Here is a 19855-nt window from a genome sequence, read left to right as displayed (position 1 = left end):
GAGTGAAGAGCAGCTGGGATTACATGCTCAATGAAACATTTCTGAAGAATTTTATAGAATGGAAATCCAAAGAGAGACTTATTCAAAGCAATGTAATCAAGCCGTGCAGAGTGAAGTAGAAAAACGTGCAATGATTCCAGATAAGGTTTAACACAACATCTCTTTAGAGTTACCTTCGCTTGAGATCAAGAAGGACATTTTTGTGAATTACGCTTCTTTCTTCTCGAAAATTATGTGTATAAGTGTACAATATAGTATTTTTTTATGTTCGGATCAATTTTAAGTGATTCTTTTGTGTGCATACAATTTATATTAGTTGTATCAATTCAGTTTGATGCTGTAGTTTTTATTTAGTTTTATTATTATTATTTCTTTTATAGAATGGTGCTGTAACAAAGGCTATATTTGAACAAGCAGTCATTGGATTTCCTGCTAAAATAGTTGCAATTGTAGGACTGCATGGTGTATTTGTAAGGTTTTTGGAAAATATATATTTTTAACTCCCCAAGGCTGTATTTATTTGACCAAAAATACAGTAAAACCATTTATACTGTGAAATATTACATATTTGAAAATAGCTGATTTTGTTTGAATAACTACAATTTGTCTCTGTGATAGTAAAGATGATTTTTCACATTCTGTGTCACATCATGATCCTTCAGATATAATCCTAATATGCTGATTTGCTGCTCAAGAAAAATATCTTATTATGATCAGTTTAAAAAGGTTTTTTTTGGCAACTGTCATACATTTGCACATTACATTCATGGTGTTGTGTTAGGTGTATAAAACTTTTGTCAACTAAATCAACAATGAGAAATCTTCCACTTAAAAGGGATAGTTCACTGAAAAATGTAAATTGTGTCATCGTATATTCGGTCAAATATTGTTTCAAATCTATATGCATTTCTTTCTTCAGTGGAAAACAAAATATGTTTTGAAGTATGTTTAAACAATTTTGTCCATATAATGACAGTCAATGCTGTCCAAAACATCATTGGATTCTTTTTAATTTCATTGTTTGATCATTTTTCACTGAACTAGTTACTTCTGTTTGAGCATGTCATCACCATGTTGTCCTTAACAGACTTTAAAATTGTATATGTCACATAAGAGAAATATACTGTACATCATTTCTGCATCAATTACATTTTGAAGGACTAAGCGAAATGGCGATTGCTTGATACGTGGCTGGATGGCCCTGCTCGTGGGCTGTTGTATCTCCAGGAACTCTTCATCAGAGAGAGTGAATGCGGTCGGGTCTCAGGCAGACAGCGTGAAATGGACCCGGCTGTGGTTCACAGCTCTGGGCCCAGCACATTTGCTAAGGGCCATTAACGGCATGCCTTACCGGGACCCAGCGGTCTGCCATTCACCCCGTCTGTAACCCCCAAGTGTGCTGAATCTGTGGAGAAATTGTGCACGGACCTTTTCTAGTGGAATTCATACAGACCAGAGAACTGCTGACATTGAGGACTGATGATGTCTATTAGTCGTGTTTTTGAAAGGTTCAAGAGGTTTTAGATTGTCAGCACTCAAGTCATAAATACCGTAATTTTAGTGCTGCTTGCTACTGCAAGGATGAAGGATGTGAACAAACCCCTAATGCTAACTTTGAGGAGTAACTTGTCCCACTCCATTTATTCTGTGGACATGAATGGTACCTCAAATCGTGCAGTGTGTTGAAAGCTTTTTGAAGTGTGCTTTGGTTTTGTATGCAATCAGATCTCAGTATTGATACTTTAATTCATTAAATTGATCAAAAAGTGAGAGTTGAGAAAAGTGTAATGCTGCAAAAAATGATATTTCAAAGAAATGCTGGATTTTTTTCTGAATTTTTTTTTTATCAACGTTTCTAACAAAAAATATTAAGCAGCGCAATTGTTTTCAACATCAATAATAATACGAAATTATTTCAGAAAATACTGTAGCTATTTTAAATATTAATAATAAATAGTAATAATATTTCACAATAGTGCTGTAGTGATCAAATAAACGAAGCCTTGGTGAACATAAGCAATTTAAAATAAAGAACATTGCTAAAAAGAACATTATTTGGTGTACATTATATGGTGTAATGAAATTTGTTTATGCGGTTTAAGGTTAAAAAACACATTGTTTCTCCTCTATGCTCCGCCTTCTGAAACGCGTTGATTTTTACAAGGCTCATTTACATGGTTGAAAATAAATGAATGTTTAGTAGGGTCAGTCACAGGGTGAACTTTCTCCCTGCTGTGATAGTAAATCCCAAACATTAGTGAAAATAATTTGCCATGCTTTAGCAAACATGAGAGGACTATGTTCTATTTGATAACCCCCTCCATTTCCTGTTGAGTACAAACATAGAGTACAATCAAGGAATATTTAAATGGAAATGAGGAGCTAAAGCAGCTCTGCTCGAGATGTACTGACCTCAGATTTGAGTTTTTCTCCATGTTTGTTTTGTGCTGTTGACGGAGGTCGATAGCTGTTGCTTATTTTCCCTCAAACGCTTGAATCAATACCATTGTGCATCTCTCTGCCCTATATGCACTATCTGAGACTGTGCTATTTTAGAGAGCTGACCGGCTCTCTCTCTCTCTTTTTCTATGCTGAAGGGACACAAAGACACCAGCATTCAAAGCAACCTAGTTCCATCTCTATTTCACGGAACACTGCATGCATGGAACAGACGCACATCTGATTAGTCAGTCTCCTGCGACTGAATGAATAGCAGTTGAGGGAGTTTGCCAAGTTTGACTACTTTGAAAACTGAATTCAGCAAATAAGCATAAAAATACCATCTTTCATAAACCATCGATTTGGAATCTGCCATCCAGCGGTCTCGATCGATAAACACGTACGTGGGGTTTGAATGTGACGAAGCTCCAATTTTAAACGGTAACATATTGCTCCTTTCGGTTTAATCTGTTTCCACATTAACCCTTTAAATCTAAAAGCTGACCTCTATACACAACAATATAGGTGTTCTGTGTCAGACAAATGCATTACTGTCAGTCGAGCTCAGTGAGGTGGAACGAAGCAGTAATGTTGGTTGTGATTAAGGTTATGTGTGTTGGCAGTTGGACAGCTAACTTCTGCCGTCATTTAAAGCTCACTTAAAGTTAATCTTTAAAAACATCAATAATTCAATTTAAAGCTAAATTATTAATACAATCTTCAACAAGTTATTATAATAATTCTATTAAATTAAATCTTAAATAGAGCCAAAATGTCCTACTATGTAAAATAAATTATATATATATATATATATATATATATATATATATATATATATATATATATATATATATATATATTAGGGCTGTCAGATTGATTAATAGCGATTAATTTGCATCCAAAAAATGTGTTTATATAATGTGTGCATACACACAGGCCTATGTACGTAAATATTTTAGTATGTAAATGAAAACTTTTATCTTGGATGTGATTATGTTAATATACTGTATAATACAAATTTGAATACCTTTATTTAGCAAGCACATATTAAATTGATCAAAAGTTACAATGAAGACATTTATAATCTTCCAAAAGGATTCTATTTTTTTTATGTTATTTGAACATTTGTTCATCAAAGAATCCTAAATAAAAAGTATTTTTACCAAAAATGGTATAAGCAGCGGATTTTTTTTTTTTTTAACATCGATAATAAGAAGGCAAGGCGAGTTTATTTATATAGCATATTTCAAGTCAAAGTGTTTCACTTAATAAAATAATTAAAATGTTCATAGTATAATCACAAATAGATTTATAAGAAATAAAAATAGAGTATAAAATGGTTAGATAAAGTATTATGATTTTTTTGCAGATTTTTTTTAAACATTAATAATAATAATAACAAGATCTATTATTAATAGACTGAGCACCAATGATAAGTGATTATAATTGTGTACCAAATTAGCATATTTAAATTACATTTTAAAGCATTTTAAATTAGAAAACATTTATTTTTAATTGTGGTCATATTTCATTATATATCAGTTTTTACTGTATTTGTAACAAACAAATGCAGCCTTGGTGAACATAAGAGACTTTTTACCCCAACTTTATCTAATTCCAAAAGCTATATGCGTTATATAAGCCTATATTATATTATAGTCTATGGAATTACCTTTGGTTCAATAATAATGAACGAAACTTTATAAAACTGAACGTAACTTTTTCATAAACTATTAAAAATATGCCATTACAAAAGAAGAAAAATTCAGTCGCACAAATTTAACAGGCTCTTCAAATATGTTCCATTCTTTGTTAATGTTTTTCAAAGATTCGTTTTCGCTAATCGTGGATTCTGAATCATTGCCACAGATTTTGCTTGACTTTGATGGATTTTGATGGACAGGTGCTCTCTGACCGGAAAGTATGAAGCATATGTGAAGAGCCTGTTAAATTTGTGCGACTGCGTTCATTTTTTCATTTTCATTCTGTTTTTCTTCTTTTGTAATGGCATGTTTTTGATATTTTATGAAAAAAGTTACGTTCAGTTTTATAAAGTCTCGTTCATTATTATTGAACCAAATGTAATTCCATATTATATTATATTATATTATATTATATTATATTATATTATATTATATTATATTATATTATATTATATTATATTATATTATTGTTGTACTTGAGAAACTGAAGTCGGGTTGCGCATGGCACATTTCAGTGGTTGCCTTTTCCTGCTTGATTGTCACAATAAAGGCATCGATTTCACAAGCCACTCCAGTCAGATCAATCGCGTAGGCAGTTTTCGATGTGTGTTTACTCTACAGACTGCCAGATTAGATTATGTGTGCTCAGGTAGGGAGTGCGCTAGAGTACGCAAAAAAAAAAAAAACCTCCAGAAATCAATCCCTCATTGGCACGGCTTTCCGAAAGTGCTGATCTCGAGCATATGTCTTCTAATTACTCTGATGGGAGCTTGCTAATGGGCACCGAGCCAGCCTCGTGCTCACTGCGAATGCTCGTTAATGTCACTGTCACAACGTAGATCCCCGGGCCCCGAGATCAAGGCTTGGGAGCGAGGACGGCCCCTAGCCGCCTCTGCTTTCCCCTGCCAGTAGATGAAACTGTCTAATTGCTCTCTAAATTATTAACCTCAATGAAAGGAGGACAGTGTCCCGTTTGACCCCGCTTATATAGCAGGAGGTTTGGGAGCCGGTGTGTCATGAGAAATGTGTGAATGCATGCATATTTAACCATCTGTGGAAGATTTGCCATTTGCACAGGTTATTACTGACTTTGACCTCTCATAAGAATTTCTGCATTTTTAAAAAAATTTATGTTACACACATAACTGAGAGACGTCTCGGGTTTGTTTAGTTGAATTTGAAGCCGCAAAAAAGGGAAAAAGTGCACTCGGTTCTGACAAATTTAATTAGCTTGTGAATTAGGGTGAATTAATCGCAGCTGTGGGTGGGTGGTGGTATTGTGACGTCTCCGCAGGTAAGGAAAATGCCTGTTCGCAGCACTGCCGAAGACTGTGAGTAATTATGTTTGTTTTTTAATACCCTTGTTTTGGCGTAATTGCCAGTCCCAGCATGCCCACACACACCTGCAAGAACAAATGTGATTTATTCATCAATTCAGTGGTAGAGGTTTACACATTTCAAAGCGTAAACAATTCCCTCATGGTAATGTTAATAATTCAGTAGGTTATACGTTAATAATAGATAAATTCTACTGTCTCTGTAAATAGCTTGTAAATGTCACACACTCCGTTTTAAGGTGGCGTGTTTAACCAGCATGTATTTCATCACCTCAGTTGCCGGATCACCTGTGTGGAACGCTGTTTTCCATTAAATAGCTACTCGTTGAAAGTGTAAAGGCAAGCGGAGCATCTTTTTAAGGTTATTTTAAAGTAATTCTGTTGGTGAAGCTGCTATTTTCAGCAGTTTTTAGAATGAAAATCTAAAGCAATTCTTTACAGTGTTTTGTGTAGCAATAGCTCTTTTTTTGCAGTTTTTTTATTTAAATTTTTTAGCAGTATCTCATTGTTTGCAGTACAGCATACAGTTTTTACAATGTATATTGCTTAAAATGTTTTTAAGTTAATTTTTTTCATAATTTAGCTTTTTTACATTGTACTTTTTTAAAGTGCTTTTTTTTAAAACTGATTATATCACAAAATTTTGTAACGGTGTATTTTTATAGTGCATATCACATTTTTTTCAGTAAAAAAAGTATTTAAGTGATTTTTATTAAAATACCTTGTGAAAATCATATACACCATAAAGAATATCTAGGCAATATACACAGGAAAACAATGCGAAACACATAATTGTATTTTAATATATAAATTTACATTAAATGCATCTTTTAAAACTAAAATTAAGGTTACTGTATGTAACTGGGAAAAGATTAGTATCAAGCATCGACTTAATATTTTTCCGATAAATAATATGAATCAATTAATCTTTTCTTTTAATCAATTAATTGAATGAACATTCAGAATTAACTGAATCATTAAAAATAAATATATCATCCCAAAATGTCACTGTTACTGGAAAAGCCACACTATTTTTGAAAAAGTTACTGTTAAGCTAATGAAACATGCAATTAAATTCATAATTCTTTTAGTTACTTCCTAATTAGTTGCCCATGACCTTGGTGTGTCTGGAGGACAGTCAAGCAGCTTTTGACATTGACCGCAGTGTATTGACCTTCTGGCTATGGGGGAGAAGGTCACTAAAAATGTAGGAATTTTGCTACAGCAGTCTGGAGATCAGCCTACTAAGATGTCACTTTACAAATGTGTCTCTCCTCCATGATAAATGTCCTAGATCAGGTTGATGACACTCAGACACACAGGGAGAAAGCTATTTATGGAGTATGCTAATGGTATATAGGGAATCACAACCCTACTTACACAGATATAGGTCTTTCCCCTCCCATCCCAAACATTTGGTAGCTCATCAGAAAGTGTTCCGAAATCCCATTGAATTGCTCAGTGGTGTGTCCCGAAAATATCCCTTTGGGTGTGTAATTTATGTGGCCTGGATCATTGGCTCCTGTCAGAACTGTGTTGATTGTCTGGTGTCTGTTGGACTGTGATTATTTAATCTGGTTCAATGATGCAGAGGAAGCATCAGGATGTATGTTTATTTCTCTTTGGAAGTTATCAAAGTGACAGCTTCATACTAGCATGGATTTTCCAATGCACACCGATGATAAAAAAAAGGAACTTAAATGCCAACCTACATGCTTATGATTCGAACTCACCCGTCCTTTCCAAATATCAGCTAGTTAGAGTGTTTGGAGAGATTTTCTCATTTATTTTCTCTGTCTCTCTCTCTTTCTTGCTCGCTCACTTGCGCTCTTCCTCTTGAGCTCAGCCGAGTCAATCACAACATCATTTCTAGTGGATAGTTCATTAAGCAATGCAAATTGGAAAATGAAGTGAGCTCTTTAAAAATGCCACCACAAGCACCTCTCCTGTCATCAGTGACAATCAGAATTTAAAGTTAATGCTAAAATACTAAAATAGTTGTTACTTGAAAGGCATTTATTCTATAAATGTTTGCATATTTTAACATTACAGTCAAAATTGTAAATCAAGAGACAGGTTTAATCAGTTTAGTCAATCAGGATGTTAACCACTGTTAAGAAGTTATATTAATGCTATATGTTATAATACATTTTTTATTTGAAAGAATTAATGCATTTATCCTGCAAGGACAAAAGTCAGAGTAAAGACATTAATTATTTTACAAAAGACTTCTGTTTCAAATTAGTGCTGTTTTCTAAATGTATCATAATAATAAGTGTTTCTAGAGCACCAATTCAGCATATTAGAATGATTTCTGAAGGATCATGTGACATTAAAGACTGGAGTGATGACAAGATTTGCCATCAGAGGTATACATTTCATTTTAGGGGTAACCTGTTTGAAATCAGTCATTATGTTTGCAATTGCATTTGGTGATGCTAGTGGCACAGACATTACATTCTTAACCTTTTAAAGAAGAATTAAAAAGACCCAGCCAGACGAATCAAGACCTAATGGGCTAATTTCTCCACAGCTTGCTCCATTTTGATTGATATGCATTTCAGTTCGGATTGGATTTGAGAAAAGTGTGTGGTTGACAGCAGTCTCTCTGCACAGTCCAAAAGATTGATAGATTACCATGTCAGTATAGTTTCTGTTCACATTTTGTCATTATGACAAAAGAATATACATATGGTTTGTATTCAGAATGTGTGTGGTTTTGAATCTGTTGCTGTTTCCTGAACGACTTCCCCTCGAGCTTATAGACAATACTTCAAAACTCAGTATCATTTCATCATTTCATTTCATCTGACCAACATAAACCACGTTGTGTTTGCATTAATTGAGTTTTTTTTTTTGTCACTCAAGCAACACAGAATAAGAAGGTTATCTGCTACTCTATCTGCTGCTGAGGTGTTGCAATAGAAACATCTTAACCAACTTTCTAACCAAGTGGTCTTAAAAAACACTTGTATATGTTGTAACTGTTCAACTGGCCCCTGATGGACAAAATCACAGTGCTTGCGGTCCCCGTGTTGTTTGAGACCCCTGCTCTCGTGTGAAAGTGTCCTGAGAGAACAGTGTTTGAAAAGTTACAAACTAAAACTTGTAGGCCATAGTATATCAAGATAGGCAATAATAGCTGATTTTTGCAGTCCTGCACTCGGACCTGTAATTCCCTGAGCTCCCTCTTCTCGTTCATGAAGTCGCCTGAGGCCTCCTGCCTCACATACGTTCTCCAGCTGACAGCTTGCAGATCCCGTCTCTGCAATTCAGAATGGGATTCATTCCTCATTGGAGCCACATAAAATCTGTAGTAGAACCATAAAGAATTGTAGCACTTTCTTTCAGTGTGTTTTCATCCATCATTTAATTCAAAGAGATGTACAACATCTTTCATATCTATATTTTGTTTGTTCTGTAGTTTTTTTTCTGTTATTGTTCTAATGTTCTATTGATCTTCCTTCTATCATTCTATCTGTCCTTGTCTCTATCATTCTGTCATTCCTTCAGGCATTCTTACATTCTGTCTATCATTCAGTCTCAGTGTGTCTATAATAACTGCTTCCTACTAGTTAAATTCGACCTCGTGCCATTGTCATGTCAGAAGTAAACTTTGCATGTTTTCAAACATTGGTTAATTTTCTAGAAATCTAATCTAGGTTTCATGAGTCATGATTAGCCTTAAGCATCAGCGTAGTTCATAGCTGCTTAGCAGTAACTTATTTTACACATGACTGGACATGATCTTGTCATCTTCTAAACCACTAGCTGCTCAGTCCTGATGAGTGCGACGCTGATCCGCAGGCGCTTTCTGAATGCCACAGCTATAACAATGTCTCTAATTACATTGAGTCTGTTGCTGTCACTGTCTCGCTGTTCCAGACACAGATGAGACATGGTACCCTCACCTCTGTCAGCCTGATGTCCCACCGTCATGTTCAGTGAGTCAGCGGCTGAGTGTTCCAGAACATCGCTCCGCTTCATCAGAGCTTGTGTTCAGGTAATCAAGTATGTTATTCAGTAAAAGAGTTTCAAAATAGCATGATGCTGTTGAATCACGTCATCAATGAATCAATGAAGTGAATCTTCATCTCTCTTGTCTCTTTTGCATTTATATGTGTGTGTGTGTGTGTGTGTGTGTGTGTGTGTGTGTGTGTGTGTGTGTGTGTGCGTGTGTATGTATGTTTGTGTGTGTGTGTGTGTGTGTGTGTGCATCCGGTTATCTCTTTTGAAATAAAAATTTTATATTATCCAACAACCTTGAAAAAAAAAGAAAAGTTTCCACACAGTGTCACATGGTCAGGTTATATAACTATACGACACTGAACCCTTCAGTAACAGTTTATATTAATAATTATTCAGCTATGCCCTCACCGCAATAAATAACATTTGGAAATATATTCAATTAGAAAAGTAATTTTAAATTGTAAAGATATTCCACAACATTATAGTTTTCACTGCATTTTTGATCAAAAAGTATTGCTGAACAGGGAGACTTTCAAAAACATAAAACATTCTGAACCCAAACTTCTTGAAAGGTAGTGTACAAATGTTTCTCACCACCCCTGCAGTAACTATTCAACCATTAGTTTCCATTCTATCTGTCATAGAAAGAGTTGCATGTGATTAGCGATTTGTCAAGCGTAATTTATTAAGCCCAATACCTGATTTTGCTCTGGCTTGTCAGTTTGATTTGAAATCGTTTGTTTTTACATGCCATTGTGTGCTAACAATATCACACGCTTGTCTTCTGTGACCGGATAATGCAGTATTTTTAGCAGTGAGAGGCAGAGATCAGAATTTCTGCACACAGTCGAACAAAAGCATTGAAAGAAGCGGCATCAAAAAATCTGACAGGGGTCACATGCTAAATTTACACATCACTACAGTATTACATAAATGTATTTAGACATCATTCTCTCAGAAAATAATGGTTGCATCTAGAGTGACGTGCACAGTGAATGGAATTTATTTTGTGTCCTGTAAAGCTATAATATCTTTTAGAAAGTCAGTTTTATACAGTATACTGTAAGTTAGAGAGGCAAACCACAATGTACAGAACAGCTAGTACAGATTCCAGCTTTATATATATATATATATATATATATATATATATATATATAACTTTGATGGATGAAAAGCACCGAGACAAAGACATTTTATCGCACTCAGGAGCAGGAGAGGTCAGCGTGTGCAGTTATTCACTTTTTGACTTTTAGTACTTGGACTCTCTCTCACTTTCTCTCTTTTTGGCTCTTTGGTAACAGTTTCTCTGTGGCAGTACAGAAATTGAAAAGCGTGACTCACTGATAAGGAGCACAATTGGGGGCCAGTCTGAGGGCTGTCAGACAGAATGTGCTGTCTGAAAAGACAATGAGGGAAGGGCATGTCATTTTTCCTCCAGAGTTTTTCAAACCTATCTGCAAGATTTTTGTCCCCAAGTGGCTCCTTAAAATGTAATTGCCCTATCTTGGGCTCTTTGTTCCTTAATAGCTTTATCTGAGAGGTTTGCTTAGTCAGCAGCTTTTTTTGTACATTTTATTTGCTAAAGAGTTGCTTTACTTGCTTAAATCACATGTCCCAGACAAATCTGAGGTGATCAGATTCACTGGCTGTGTCCCAAACCGTAGTGATATATAATCCACATAGACACCTTAAAAGGCAGCATCTTTAATGTGCTACCATATGGTAGCCAGGCTTTGCCAAGTCAAATTGCTCTTATTTAATATCTACAGTTGATACAAACACATTTTGAGGTTAAAAAGTATTTATTTCTATATATTTTTTTTCTAAATTGCATTATAAAATTCAATCATATTTTAATAAACTATTAATTGAATATAAAAAAGTATTTAATTTAATTTATACTCTTAATATATCATGTAAATTCAAGATTTAAAAATGTGATGTGTGGATGAGTGAGAACAATGTGAACAATTGTTTTTATATATTATTATTAATGTAAAACATGTTTATAAAATAGAAACATGAAAAAAGGCAACAAGTGAACACATTTGCTGTAAATGGTTTTATATTTATGGTTATATTATGGAGTTCTTTTGTATCATATTATATGACAGCATAATTTTGGTACCTACAGTACTGAGAATTTTGCTATGATATTTAGAAGTGCTGTCTAGGTAGTCAACAGTTTATGTTTATGTTCCTGAAATGCTCTTGATCTCTAGAAGGCCGTGGTCATGTGACTGACTGACAGCCAGGGACATCTGTCCCACAGGGGTTTTGTATAAAAGAACCGAAGTTTGTGTCACACATAGTGGAGTGTGTATTGTGTGCCGAATAATGAGCATCCAACCAGAGCTCCTCAAGAGACAGGTGGTCCTGCATCTGTGGAATTACCTGCCCTGTTCCAAAGCCAGTGAAACAAGGGGAAAGTTTCTCAGGTCTGCTATCTTACTTTGACTGCATCGTCACTCTGATGTGATTGCATAAGCCTGACCTAATGCACAGAATCATGCAGCTGTGGTCTGAGTTTCTTCTGGTTTTGTTTGCAGTATGACATGATATTCTGCCTTCTCCTTTGAGTTGCATGTTGAATGTTGAATGTTATGCAAGTTGAATGTTATGAAGAACAATTAAGAGAAAAAGCAGAGAAAAAAGGACAACAAAACATAAATGACTAATCCACAGAACTGACAAGAATTTGTAAAATAAGAAGTGGTGATTTTAGGACTTGTTTTGAAAGAAATCTCTTATACAGAAGGTGCTAGCAATACCAGGGTCATTAGTCTGAGTTTGTAGGCAATGCATGAACTTCTAAACGTGTACTGTACACTCAGTGTAGTAGTTACTTATATCAAAGTGTCTGCCATATGCATAAATGTAATGGATGTGGCTCAGGTTTCTCAATTTGTTTTCATCTATTTTATCATCTGGCAGTTTAAAAAAGTAAATCAAGTAATAGCACACCTCTTCTCAACAAACCTCATGATTAATGCATAATGCATGTCTGCAGTGCAAACAGTGCAAGCTAGGTTAAGTATTTGCTCAAATCCTTGACCCTAAGCATGAGCAATAGTACTGATGTCTTATCAAGTACCACTAATTAACTGAGTTACTGTAGCCTGTTTATGCTTCCATTGGCTCTTTGTTTTCTTTATTTTAGTATGCTGTACAGTTCGGTGCTGTGAATGAACTTGAGTGGTTAATCAAATAAATGGATGGCTGTTCATCCTGGCAGGGACAGCCACCCTTCACTCGAGTGTCTAATGCACTTAGATGCCAAAGCTCTCTCTCAGACCAGACAGCATGTCCAGTAAATCCAATTTATTTTATATTTAGAATAGATTTACATAACAGTACAGCGAAAGTGTTTCACGATGCCAGCACAGTTGCAGAACTAAACTTTCGAAACTGACAGCTCTTCTACAGGACCTCCCGACCTCTATGATTTCAAAATCATTTGACATCCAATCTGGAATGTAAGCCGGCAGTTCTTCATTCCCAGAGTAAAGCTGTCACCTTTCTGCGTACAGCACACACGCAGTCTGCCTGAATTATTAATGCTTTACTACAACCTAGTTCCCATGATTCACTGTGCAAAAACGCTTTGCTTTCAGGAAGAAATAGACATCAAAAATGGTTTTTACAACACACTATTATTAAATATATAATGCTTTTGCTTTTATTGTTTCCTGTTCTGTGAAAGAAATAATTCAAATCTATAAGAAAGTGAGTCTCTCTTCTATGAGCAATGGATGTCATATATCAAAGGAGATGGAATTTATTTAAGTTGATCTTTCATCTCAGTCTCATTTGTATTTAAGAAGATGCATATAATTTATAGGTGAAAAATCTAGAGAACACAATTGGAAAATATGTTTTTTGGCTTTGTAATTTCACAGAGGCTGAAATATACCCAGATTTTTTCATTTCGCTTGAGGAAAATAAACAAGGTTGCCTTTTTAGTTAAATGGTATTGATACAGCAAATGAGGGCAGGACCCATATATTTCTCCATGTCTTTTTATTTCTCGTGCAGAACAGATTAAAGTCTAAATCTGTTTCTGTTGAATGGTATGGAACATCGAGGAACAGTAGATTGACTCTTGTCATTTATTCAGGGAGGACAATAGAGGTATATTGCTCAAATGGTCATCGGAGTGGAAAAATGGCCTTTAGATTCTATCAACGTAGGTTATATTCGACTCTTTCAAAATCGTCCACATTCCTGATCAGATTTTAATTTGTGTAATAAGACTGTCATAAATATCCTTGACAAAATGCAGAATGATGAGACATTATAATACTGCATGATTAAATGTCAGTCTGTGTGGTGTGATTTGAGTTGAACAAGAATTGTCTTATTCAAGCTCATTTAAGGTCATTTCAGGTCATATTTATATTTGTATTATTATTTTAGAAAAAAAAATCATTTATATAATTTTTGACCGTTTTAATGAGAATTTAGCGCTTTGTGTCAAAGCATCTTTATAGTATTAAATAGGAAAATAGTGTGTCAACAATGCAGAAGGACAATAGTAAACACAAATTTAATATGAAACATTATTAAATTTAAATATCAAACATTATCAAGAAAAACATTAATATTAAACTAAAACATAAAAAAATGAATAATGCATAATTTAAAAAAAAATTATTTTGTATGTAGAAGTATTTAACAGTAATGATGAAACATTTTCATGTGTGAGCATGCATAAGATATTTTGAAAGGTTAGTAGCATTAGTTAAGACCTTAAGATGTGTTTCGAGTAAATAATTGGTCAAAGGGGTTGAGCTGGCAAAAAAAGAGGAAGGAACATTGCTTTAGAGCAGCGGTGTTATTGAACATAGTTCCAGTGGCCTTTTGCTTACATTTCTCCTTTTCTTTCTCACCCCTGCAAGGTTCTCCTGCTCTTTCCTGTGCTCAGACATTAAATGCCACCTGCTCATGTGTGTCTCTGGGCAGTGCTGAAGTAGCAGGATGCCACCTGGCATTAGCTGTGTGTGTGTGTGTGTGTGTGTAAGACTGCGCCTGCAGTGTGTCCTCTGAGTTTGAACAGAACTGGGGCTTAGCTCAAACTTTTCCACCCTGAAGAGTGGAGACAGCTGAGCAGAGCAGCTCGCTGTAAACATGACCGCCAGCAAGACATTTTCACTTCGTAGTTTCTGTCAGTGGAGCTTTCTGGTAATGGCTTCTACTTCTGGGTCTTCCTTTTTGAGTGTCAGGGTTATTTTAGTACATCTAGCCTGGCATCGCAGATCTACCCACACGTACACACATTGTGTTATATTATATTATATTATTATTATATTTAGAAATCGTTCTTATATGTTTATTATGTATATTATGTATTATGTTTTTGCTGCTTAATATATGGAACTCATTTGCAGGATTATTTGATGAATAGAATGTTGCAATGCATACAATTTTTTTGTAGGCTAAATATATGGAAGATGAGACTCTGATTGGTTTATTGCACGTTACGCCCAATAAAAAGCCATTACTCATATCGTACATATACACATACATTTTGTTTATTGACATTATGCCACATTCTCAACAAAGGGCCTGTCTAGGATATTAAAGCAATAATATGGCCTTGCTAAATACTGTATCTCCAGCATGTGGCATGAACTTTTCACCTCTGTAGGTGGATGACCCCTGTGCTGCGGCAGGTCCCGTGATTAAAGGTTCTGACACAGCTGTGGATGGATGTGCAAAGGCTGACCGGGAGCCCCGCTCCGCGTTTCTTATCTTTGACATCCTGTTGGTCAGTGAATGCCCGGGGGTAATTGATCCGTGAACCCTGCTCTCCCCAACAGGATAACCCTCTTTATTTGGCAGGAGGTCCGCCCACCTGTCAGGATCCTAAAGGTTAATGTCAGCACCGCACAGACCAGGTAACAGGGACAGACGGGACTGTAGTAGTCAATGCAATCACCTTGGTCTATTATTTGTTATGCTTCACTTTTGTTTTGTGAATTCAGTGGGTTTACATTATTTAATATATTAGTCAAAAGTTTGGGATCAGTGAGACTTTTTTTTAAAGAAGTGTCTTACACTCATCAAGGCTACATTTATTTGATCAAAAATACAGAAAAAAACCCAGTAATCTTACAAAATGTCATTACAATATAAAACAATGGTTTCTATTTTAATATCCTTTAAAATACAATTTATTTCTGTCATGCAAAGCTGAATTTCCATCAGCCATTACTCCAGTATAGAGTGTCACATGATCCTTAAGAAATCATTCTAATATGCTGATGTATTATTAAAATTATTAATGTTGGCAACAGTTGTGCTGCCAAATGGGGTTTTTTTTAAACTGTGATACATTTTTTCAGGATTTATTGATTAATAAAAAGTTAAAAAGAACAACATCTGTTTAAAATATAAATATTTTCTAACAATATAAATCTTTGCTATTACTTCTTAACAATTTAACAAGTCCTTGCTAAAAAACGATTACATTTCTTTAAAAAAAGAACAAAAATAGAAACAAAGAATAAAAATCTACTGACCTGAAACTTTTGAACTGTAGTGTATATTGTTAGAAAATATTTTTATTTTAAGTAAATTCTCTTCTTTCTAACTTTGTATTCATCAATGAATCCTGAAAAAAGTATCACAGGTTCCAAAAAAATATTAAGCAGCTTAAGCATTAATGGATTTGGTTCTCTCTGGACTCCATTGCCCACAAACCCCTGCCTAGGAACTCATTATTGCACCACACCTGTTTCCTGTCAGTGACACTATATATATTTCAATCATCCACACACACATCGCTGATTATTGTTTAGCCTGTATCCTGTTCCTAGTCTCCATGTTTCCTTGACTTGCTTTGCCTTGCCTTCTTGTTTTCTGACCCTGGACTATTTATCGGATTACTCTTGTCTCGCCGTGGATTGTTCCGGTTTGCTAGTGTTAGACCCTGCCTGTTTTAACTACTTGTGTGAATAAAAGCTGCAATTGGATCCTCAACTCTGTTGTCACGCCTCCCTCGTTACATGGGTCAACAGTTTCCAGCACTGATAATAAATCAGCATATTAGAATGATTTCTGAAGGATCATGTGACACTGAAGACTGGAGTATTGATGCTGAAAATTCAGCTTTACATCACAGGGATAAATTTGATTTTAATGTATATTAAAATAGAAAAACTTTATTTTACATAAAATTACACTATTAATTTTTTTCCTGTATTTTTTTTAATCAAATAAAGCCTTGCAGATGAGCATAAGAAGCTCCTGTAAAAAGCATAAAACATTGCTCTGGTATATAATGCATGTTTTCTTTTTTTTGTGTGTGTGTTTCTTGACCTTCATGTTACAAGCAAACACAGTTGACTAAACAACTCTGATGACATAAAAGTGCTTGTAGTTCAACATACGTGTAAATGTAGACTAACTGAATCCTGAAAACAAGTGCATTATTCGGCTTCACAGTGCAATATGGCATGCAACATAAGCATCCATCTGCACAATTAGCATACTCGCCAGAGTCGCCACCTCCATGCTCCCTGTCACTTCTCTCCAGCACCGCCATGTCAGATCAATGTCAAATTTAAATGTTAATAGAATCTTAAATTATTCACCATGTAGTTTAGCCCCTTTGACCTATTCCTCAGTGTGGAGTGAGTCTCAGTCCTTTTCCAGAATATATCAGAAGAAGGTGGCTTGTCCTTTTCCCTTGAGTGCATATCCATTTTTACAACTGTTCCCAAATGCTGGCAGTCTGATTGGAAAGTGGGGCATAATTTTGTATTGGTATATGGACAGTTTCTGATTCAATTACAACGGACAGCTGATGATACTGAAAGCTGGTTAGCTGCTAGTCAAAGCAATGAATTATATCTGCAGAATGTCACAGCTTAAAAAGCCATGCACTGCCGCTACCTTTAAGGTTAATTTGATGCAGTTATGCAAGATTTGATCAGTAATGAAGTAAATGATGTCAGAATGTTAATTTTTGGATAAACTGTGCCTTCTAATATACCTTTGTTTTTGTTGTGTCAAATTGACATTTAATTCCACCTCTTGAGACAAGGTTTTGACATGCGCTCCACATTGTTAAAAAATATGGAATATTAACAGAATATTAATGTTGGTTTCAAGATACAGAAAAATAAGTTCAAGGGTGGTCGCACAAAGTGAGATCATTTTAAAATTGAAAAAATAAATAAATACTTTATATATATATATATATATATATATATATATATATATATATATATATATATATAAATATATAAATATATAAATATATATATATATATATATATATATATATATATATATATATATATATATATATATATATATATATATAACATAATTTAGCCTAACATAAACTTCTGTGCAGTCACAGTGTTGTTAGTAAAATCGGACCACATGTGCCTTATTAAAACTTGTGGTAGCAAGCAAGGAATATTCCAGAATCAAGTCACTAAGAGTGCTTCTGAAATTATTGTTGTTGTTCTAGCCTTAATAATCTACTTTCATACAGGTACTGGTCATATAATTAGAATATCATCAAAACGTTAATTTATTTCACTAATTCCATTCAAAAAGTGAAATTTTTATATTATATTCATTCATTACACACAGACTGATATATTTCAAATGTTTATTTCTTTTAATTTTGATGATTATAACTGACAACTAAGGAAACTCCCAAATTCAGTATCTCAGAAAATTAGAATATTGTGAAAAGGTTCAATATTGAAGACACCTGGTGCCACACTCAGCTAGTTAACTCAAAACACCTGCAATGGCCTTTAACCCCATAGAAAATCTATGGGGTATTGTGAAGAGGAAGATGTGATATGCCAGACCCAACAAAGCAGAAGAGCTGAAGAGAAGAGCCACTATCAGAGCAACCTGGGCTCTCATAACACCTGAGCAGTGCCACAGACTGATCGACTCCATGCTACGTCGCATTGCTGCACTAATTCAGGCAAAAGGAGCCCCAACTAAGTATTGAGTGCTATACACGCTCATACTTTTCATGTTCATACTCAAGATTTCAGGAGTTTTCAGGATTCCATGTCAAGATTTCTAGATTTCAAATTTTCTGAGATACTGAATTTGGGAGTTTCCTTAGTTGTCAGTTATAATCATCAAAATTAAAAGAAAAAAAAAACATTTTAAATATATCAGTCTGTGTGTAACAAATTAATATAATACACAAGTTTCACTTTTTGAATGGAATTATTGAAATAAATCAACTTTTTGATGATATTCTAATTATATTACCAGCACCTGTAAATAATATTTTTGTCCTGTCTATTGCTATGGTTATAATTACGTCAGCAATTGCAATTTTGAAAGTGAATCCCACATTTATATGTGGATTAATTTGCAGCATATGGTAGCTGGTCTTCTTGGAATTTATTTAAATTCTGTATGGATAATATAGACTAGAAAGCACACAAAGAGGGCACCCTTTATAGTCACTACAATCTGTCACTCATCTTAGTCCATAACGATCTCACACAGCTCTCTTCTCTCTACACTGCACAATGAATCACTTATATTCGGTCTACACTTTGTTATAGTGCAAGCAGTGTGCAAAACTTCACATGGAACAAAAAGTCATACTGAATGAATTCTGACTTAATCATATCTGATTGGTCATTGAGTTCAACAAATGAACAGATATGTCTGTGATAGTCTGCAATGCTGTAAAAACATGCATGTTGTATACAAAAACCTCTGATGCTCTGCAACACAAATATGCACTGGGACATTTGCCAGATGCGTTTTACCAATATGCTATTATTATACTTGTTGCCATATCAACACTTTATAGAGAAATTAAAAAAAAAAATCTTTGGAAGATAGATGAATCTTTAACAATATCAAAAGTGAATTTCTTACTGGAGATTATTTATTTCTAAGTTTTTAGTATTTATTTAAACTGAGTCAAATTTGCCATTATTTTAATCTGCAATCTGTTACTTCACAGATTTGATAATTCTTTAATACGTTGTTAATGAGTCACTAGTCGGGCTTAAATCCCAGTTGCGCAGGTGTTTCAACATGCTCAGCTTTAATATATTCTATAATGTTAGCAAATGTAATTCAGTGTTTATGATTTAAAAGTGTTTATTTTATTGCTCTTTATCTACTTGCATATGTAGATTTAAATTATTATTCATATCTTTAAAGGTAACTCACTCAAAAATGTTCCGTTTTATCTAACTCCTATCTATATTCTGACGGTTTTTACAGAGGGTGTTCAACAAAATGAAAAAGATTGTTGATTGTTGTTTAGGAAATGCATGCAGATAAGTGGATTAGTTCAATTAGAAATGCCTCATTTGCATATTTGAACATAACCTTTAAAAAACTAAATTGTAATACAAAATTGTTTTGTTGTTTTACTGTGATTAAGTGCCTTTTTAC

The sequence above is a fragment of the Carassius gibelio genome, chromosome B23, assembly GCF_023724105.1.
Source record: "Carassius gibelio isolate Cgi1373 ecotype wild population from Czech Republic chromosome B23, carGib1.2-hapl.c, whole genome shotgun sequence".
Taxonomy (NCBI): domain Eukaryota; kingdom Metazoa; phylum Chordata; class Actinopteri; order Cypriniformes; family Cyprinidae; genus Carassius; species Carassius gibelio.
The sequence above is the reverse complement of the archived record's forward strand: the minus strand, read 5'-3'. Positions refer to the sequence as shown.